This window comes from Bidens hawaiensis, unplaced genomic scaffold (assembly GCF_021521415.1).
Source record: "Bidens hawaiensis isolate Kalapana, Puna unplaced genomic scaffold, B.hawaiensis_p1.1 tig00018997_1, whole genome shotgun sequence".
In the NCBI taxonomy this organism is placed as follows: Eukaryota; Viridiplantae; Streptophyta; class Magnoliopsida; order Asterales; family Asteraceae; genus Bidens; species Bidens hawaiensis.
Window position 1 is genome coordinate 222334 of NW_027492889.1, and position 6852 is coordinate 229185.

A 6852-nucleotide genomic window follows, 5' to 3' on the forward strand; every position below is an offset into this window, starting at 1 on the left:
AGACATTTGTATCATGTTATATGAAAACAAATAAAAAAAGCTTTCAATTGGACATGAATGATATGGTAAATGTAACACATCACCTTGGGCAGAAGTGATACATCAAAATTCACTCAAGTTAAGCTTTTTATGTTTTGTAAAATTTTATAAGATTTAATTGTTTACAAAACGTTTAATTAGGAACAGTTTATAGGAAAATTAGAGTTCTCGGGAAATTAGTTATCGAGACTTTTGAGTTCTTGGAAATTATGAGTTCTCGGGAATTTTAGTGAGCCCGACTTTTAGTGGGTTTTCGGGATTATGAGAGTTTTCGGGTTTTTTAATGTTTTCGTAATAGAAGTATAGAACATGAAAAAAGAAACCGAAAAAATTAGGGTTTTAACAAGTTTTAGTTCATGTCTTTTGATTCAGTTCCAGATTTAGGAAAAACATAAAGAACTGATTAATCAACATCGCTCTGATACCATATGTTGATCAATTTTTCATGTAAGTAATAGAAAACCTGAATAAAAATAAACCTGTGAACCTGTTACATCATGGAGAGTAGTAACCACATCGGGAAGGATGTAGACGACATAGTTGTCAGCTTGATCGAGTTCCCCTTTAGGATGTATAGTTAAGGATGATGTTAGATTTCTGAGAGGAACCCGGTTTAGGAGAGATGAGACACGCAAAATTGTATGTGTGTGAGATTAGGTTATGATGTTAATATTTATCTCTCTTTATATACATCAAAGGGGAAACCCTTTATTAGCTCGTAAGGGTAATATGACCAATCAACAATTACCAAACTAATATATAATAAGATACAATTAATAATTTGATGTATTATAATATAAATGATTATAATGGTCATATATTAATATATTTAATTATATATTTAATTTTACAGCCTATCCTAAATAACAAATATGTTTGGCCCATATTTTACGCCCCCAAATGCAACACAAATTACTGGACCACACGTATAATAAGTAGTTCCTAGAGAACATCCAAAAGATACCAACAACAACATAATATTGCACGGTCAGTGTTATCTAAAGCTTTTATGAGTGTACTTGTATAGGCAAACTTCATTAATTATTGTAAATTAGTTATGCAATTCAAGAATAAATTACCAACTACAGAAAATGGTAATATGATGGAACTTTGCTTCCACAGAAATCTTTATACGTGTTAAATTTTGCGATGGAGGAGATTCATCGCAATATTAATAAGACCAATCCAATTCTGTTACTAAACATCGACCGAAAAGGACCGTCACAAATTAAGAGAATGTAGTAATATTCAAATTTAAAGCACATATTAAAACCATGAGAAAATGTTGGAGATACAGATTTTTTGTAGGGTAGACGTAGCACTAAGAACAAACATGTAATACTCAAAGAAAAGAAAGAAGGAATGGGTATGTACCATTAAGTTGTTTTGATTATGGTTCACAAACCCTACAGAATCAATGTGTACCATACAGACAGTAGAAGAGCGTTACAGTTGTTCTATGACAAGCACAAGAGATAGGGAATTTGTTCTAGATTCCACTACAAATTTATAACTTCCATTTTAGTTTGTTTATCCTAATAAAAATAACATTAAAATACATATACAAGGTTTCTCGGTAGTATACCTTTTTTTTAACGACGACTCACACATCTATACACATCTATCTACCTAGTTTCTACTCCTATATTACACCAAGAGAATAATTATCCTCATTTCAGTATTTGAACTTTTTGCGGTGCGCGCATATGATGTATATATGTGTGAACCCTCGGGTGGGCAAAAGTGAAATTGCACTAATTTTGACGTTATTTTACTAATCTCGTAAAAATAACGTTAAAAGTGGTGGAAGGTTAATCAGGCATCATGTGATGGCGTTGATAGCCGAAAGACAAGGGTACATGCACCAATGTTATGTGCCTAATGTCCAAGGTTTGATGCAAAACTACTATCGAGCCGGGGGTCTCACCGGAAGCAGCCTCTCTATCCCTATGGGGTAGAGGTAAGACTGTCGACATCTTACCCTCCTCAGACCCTACCATAGCTTTGCTATTGGTGAGATATACTGAGTACGATGATGATGATGATGATTTCAGTATTTGAACATGCTCTTCTCTTGTAAAGGCAAAAGAGCCTTTACCAGCCAGTCAAACTTTTGATTGGAATGACTTTAATTTCTCATTTGGTTTTAAGTAAATCAATTTATACTAAAACAACATGCTTATAGACCTAGTAATTAATTAAAAAAAATATAATTAGAAGATTCTACACAAAAGAGGGTAATCTTTATCATGTTGAATGATCTTCTAATATTGGTTAGTGGATGGACGCTTTTGAGTTGTCCATCAATTTCTTTTGCCTATATAAAGACATGCTCTTCCATGAATCTCTTAAAGTGTTAACAGAACTTCAGGTGTGTGTGAAATAAAAAGAGCTCTAAGAAGAAGAGAAACAATGGTTAGTATCACCCACTTCTATAAACCACAAATCTGGTTTTCTAAAACCCTAATCTTTATATTCTTTTTCCTTTTCCTTTAGTTGATATACTACAAACTTTATTAGAAACTATAAAAATATAAAATACTACAAGCATACGTTAAGGAGAGAAATGGAAGAAAATAGAAGGAAAACGGAAAATATTTGTGTTGTTGAGCTTTCTTTCGTTTATTAAGCTTGGGAATACTTTGTTGCTAGCTGTGTTAGATCAAATAATGTGTTTTGTGTGTCATCAGGATGGGAAGGCGAGTTGCATCGTTGCGGATGCAGTAGACTACAAGGGTTTTCCAGCTGATAGATCGAAAACCGGTGGTTGGGTGCCTGCTGCCCTAATCCTTGGTCAGTTCATTCTCCTCATTAATGTTATTGCATTTTATAACTTATTACAACATAATATCATGCATGTGGTGATAGTTTAAATGAACTTCTTGAAGTCATTGTACGTGTATGATTCATGCAAAGTAGTTGTAGCTGTAATACAAAAAAAGTGTCTTGTAGATCTAATTATATTCAAAAAAATGAAAAGACATGGACATGTATCAACAACATGATTACATTTTTAGCAGCAAAAAATGTGGAATATTTTAAAGATAAATACACCATAACCTATGCGCCCTACATGCAATGTTTGAACCTCCAACCTTTTATTTCCGAGTCACACTACGTAGCATCGCCAACGTTTGAACCTATTTTGAATTTGGTTACGTTATCTTGTATTCTCATACATAGCAGTGTTATAAAAGTCGGATTCCAATGCCAACTAGTCGGTCCTTTGATCCTACCTTGGAGACTTTTTTCAAGTCGGAGGCGTTCAAAGTAGGTCAAAAGCCGGGTGAGGCGGGCTAGGCAATCAAAAGTCGGGCTAGGAATTTCTAAAAGTCGGTAAAAAGTTGGTAAAAAGTCGGGCTAGGTGGACTAGGGTTTTCTAAAAGTCAATTAAAAGTCATTCAAAAGTTCACGAGTGAGCTAGAGTACCTTTCTGACGTAAATTATGCTTATTTTGACAAATATATAATATCCAAATATTAAATTTCTTTATAATTACCATGTCCGAGCACTCTCAACTCCCCAATTGGCCTTCTAGGGTTCGCCTAATGACTTTTGCAATCTTGCATAAATTTATAAGGTTAAAAATGAATTAAGTATGTGAAAATGAAGTCGAGAAAGAAAGCTAGAGTATTTTATGTCTATGTATTAGTGTAAAATAGATTATAAGTAACGTTTCTCATTAAGAAAATAAAAGAAAGGAAGCTTAAAGTTCTTTTTTACTTTGACTTGGAATTATAGGTATTGAAATATGTGATTGTCAACAATGGGAATAGCAGTGAATTTGGTGACATATTTGGGTGGAACCATGCACCTCCCAAGCTCAACTTCAGCCAATGTTGTCACTGATTTCTTGGGCACATCTTTCCTCTTGTGCCTACTTGGTGGATTTTTAGCAGACACTTTTCTTGGCAGATTCAAAACTATTGTCATATTTGCCTCTATTCAGGCACTAGTAAGTCTTCCTATATCATACATACAAGCTGTACTTTCTAACACCACAGATGTCCTTTAAAAAAAGTCAAACTATTTACTTTTGGTGACTTCTTTTTGTTTCTTTACTCATTATTTTCCATTTAATGACAACTTATATCATATCAATTTTGGTTATACTAGGGTACAGGCACACTAGCATTATCCACAAAGCTACCAAACCTAAGACCACCACCGTGCGATTCCAATAGCAACTGCCAAGAAGCAAACGGATTCCAAATGGGAATTCTCTACCTCGCATTGTATCTCATTGCACTTGGTACGGGCGGCCTGAAATCCAGTGTGTCAGGATTTGGTACCGACCAATTTGATGATAAAAACGAAGCTGAAAAGACACAAATGGCTTATTTCTTTAACAGGTTCTTTTTCTTCATTAGCCTTGGAGGACTCATGGCGGTCACAGTGCTTGTGTACATACAAGATGAAGTCGGTAGAAGCTTGGCGTATGGGATTTGTACAGTTTCGATGTTCATAGCTATTGTGGTGATCTTGTCAGGAATTAAAAGATATCGGTACAAAAAGCGTGAAGGAAGCCCGATTGTTAGCATTTTTCAAGTGCTTGTTGCGGCTATAAAGAAGAGGAAAATGAATCTTCCTTATGATGTTCACATGTTGTATGAAAACACTCCTGATGGTTCAAGGATCCATCACACAAATCAATTTCGGTAGCTTTTATAATCATAATTTTTGATAAAATTAGATTAAATCCATTTGAGATGAAGCATAATCTAAATTAACTTATTATCTTTTCTCATATGTTTTTGGACAAGGCTGCGAATGTAGCAGGAGGAGATTTTGTGAAAACTAGCTCAGGTTCTACCCTGAATCCATGGAAGTTATGCACGGTGACGAGAGTGGAAGAAGTTAAAATGATGGCCAGGTTGTTGCCTGTCTGGGCGACAACAATATTGTTTTGGACTGCTAATGCGCAGATGATCACTTTTTCGGTTGTACAAGCGTCCGCTATGGAAAGAACGGTTGGGGGGTTCATGCTCCCTGCAGGATCCCTCACTGTCTTCTTCGTGCTTGCCATATTGATTACTTGCGCCATTTACGATTGTTTGATCATCCCATTTTGTAAGAGATGGAAAGGAACACCAGGTAAATACCGACATGTATGTACGTTGGTTTTAGTCACAATGATTCATAGCGGAAGTACGAAAGCAACATAGATAATTCTAAAGAAAATTAAATTGAATACTTAAAACATAGCGTAGCCGATCTATATTCTAAATTTGGTGGATAATGAAAGATTTTCAAAAAACAAATTGTTAAATAAATACTGAACTTAAATACGAGCACCACCACAAATTAGGTCGTTTGTGACGACAATATTCATCGGAAAAGCGTGGGAAACCACCATTAGTGGTAATATTTTTGACAAAAAAATGATGTTGGAAAATTTTCTTTGTTTTAAGCGGTGTATATTGATGCATAAAACGTGATATACATGTTTTATTTTAATAAGATACGGAATGGAAATCATTCATAAATTGAGGAATAAAATCTTAGGTGGTGATGTCAGAGCTCTAATTAAGACAAGACATTTTCGTATGCATCTTTTTGGCTTGTAACTCTAGTTATTGTCGTAGTTATGTCCATTTTATGTTGGGGCCTTCATGCCTCGTTTTCTTTATAGGAGTTTGCTAACTCTTGAATAAGCTCTTATTAAGCTCTTATCATTGTAAGAAATAATCCCAAAGAAGTAAGTATTAATTTTTTTTTCTATAGGTTTCACTGATCTACAAAGAATGGCACTAGGGTTAATCCTCTCGACCCTAGGAATGGCGGCGGCCGCGGTGATTGAAATGAAACGATTATCTGTAGCCAAATCCGCTGGTGGAACCACCACCGGAGAGCCGCTACCAATAAGTGTATTCATGCTTATCCCGCAGTTCTTGCTAATAGGAGCCGGCGAGGCATTCATATATACCGGCCAATTAGATTTCTTCATTACAAGATCGCCAAAAAGCCTGAAGACAATGAGCACGAGGCTCTTTTTAACCACTCTTGCTCTCTGGTTTTTCATGAGCAGTTTTCTTGTGTCGGTGGTGAAGAAGGTGACTGGAACCCATGGTGGAGGAGGGTGGCTTGCAGATGATATTAATCATGGAAGATTGGATTGTTTTTATGGATATTGGCGATTTTGGGTATCATAAATTTTGGGGTGTATCTTGTGGTGGCAGCTTGGAACAAAAAAGATGATAAAACACTAAAAGTGGTGGATGTGGTTTGATTAATCATGATTCATGACTACTCTAATTGTGGATTTTCTTGTTTATATGTTGTTCAATGTTTTTATAATGTTCAAAAACAAAAATAATTGTATGAAATTTCGAAATTGAACTTATGAATTTCGATAAATTCGAATATTCTTTGAATTATGTATACAAGTGTTTATATTTTATTTAACTAGAACTGAATCAACTTCACATATTTTATGAGTCAATCTTTAGTAGCTCGCATGTTGGTCTGAATCGGTTACGCTACTAAGCGCTGGCGAAGAAAATTGTTTCATGTCATAACTTAACCCGGTCTAGCCCTAACAATCAAAAAGACCGGTCAACGTCATAAAAAGCTAATATTTTCACTTTGTATTCACAAATATGTATACTCACATATCAAAACATAACTATACCTATAGAGGTAGGGTACCAAAAAGACCCAAATACCCTTAAGTACCACCCGCGGGTCATAGAGGAACCTCTCATATATCACCCGCGGGACATACGGATCACCCGCATAACTCGGTTAAGGAAGAACGTCCTCACACCATACGCGGAAGCATCCAGGCACCCTCAGAAGTCATCCACGAGATAG

At 35.4% G+C, this 6852-nt stretch overlaps 1 pseudogene across 1 annotated transcript; it reads left to right on the forward strand.

The window, feature by feature from the left end:
- Window positions 1-2358: 2358 nt before the first annotated feature.
- LOC143557520 (protein NRT1/ PTR FAMILY 6.2-like) lies at window positions 2359-6482 on the forward strand (annotated as a pseudogene). The gene is made up of 5 exons (XR_013139591.1): window positions 2359-2832; window positions 3781-3994; window positions 4156-4697; window positions 4790-5133; window positions 5764-6482. The product of XR_013139591.1 is annotated as a protein NRT1/ PTR FAMILY 6.2-like (transcript).
- Window positions 6483-6852: the final 370 nt, after the last annotated feature.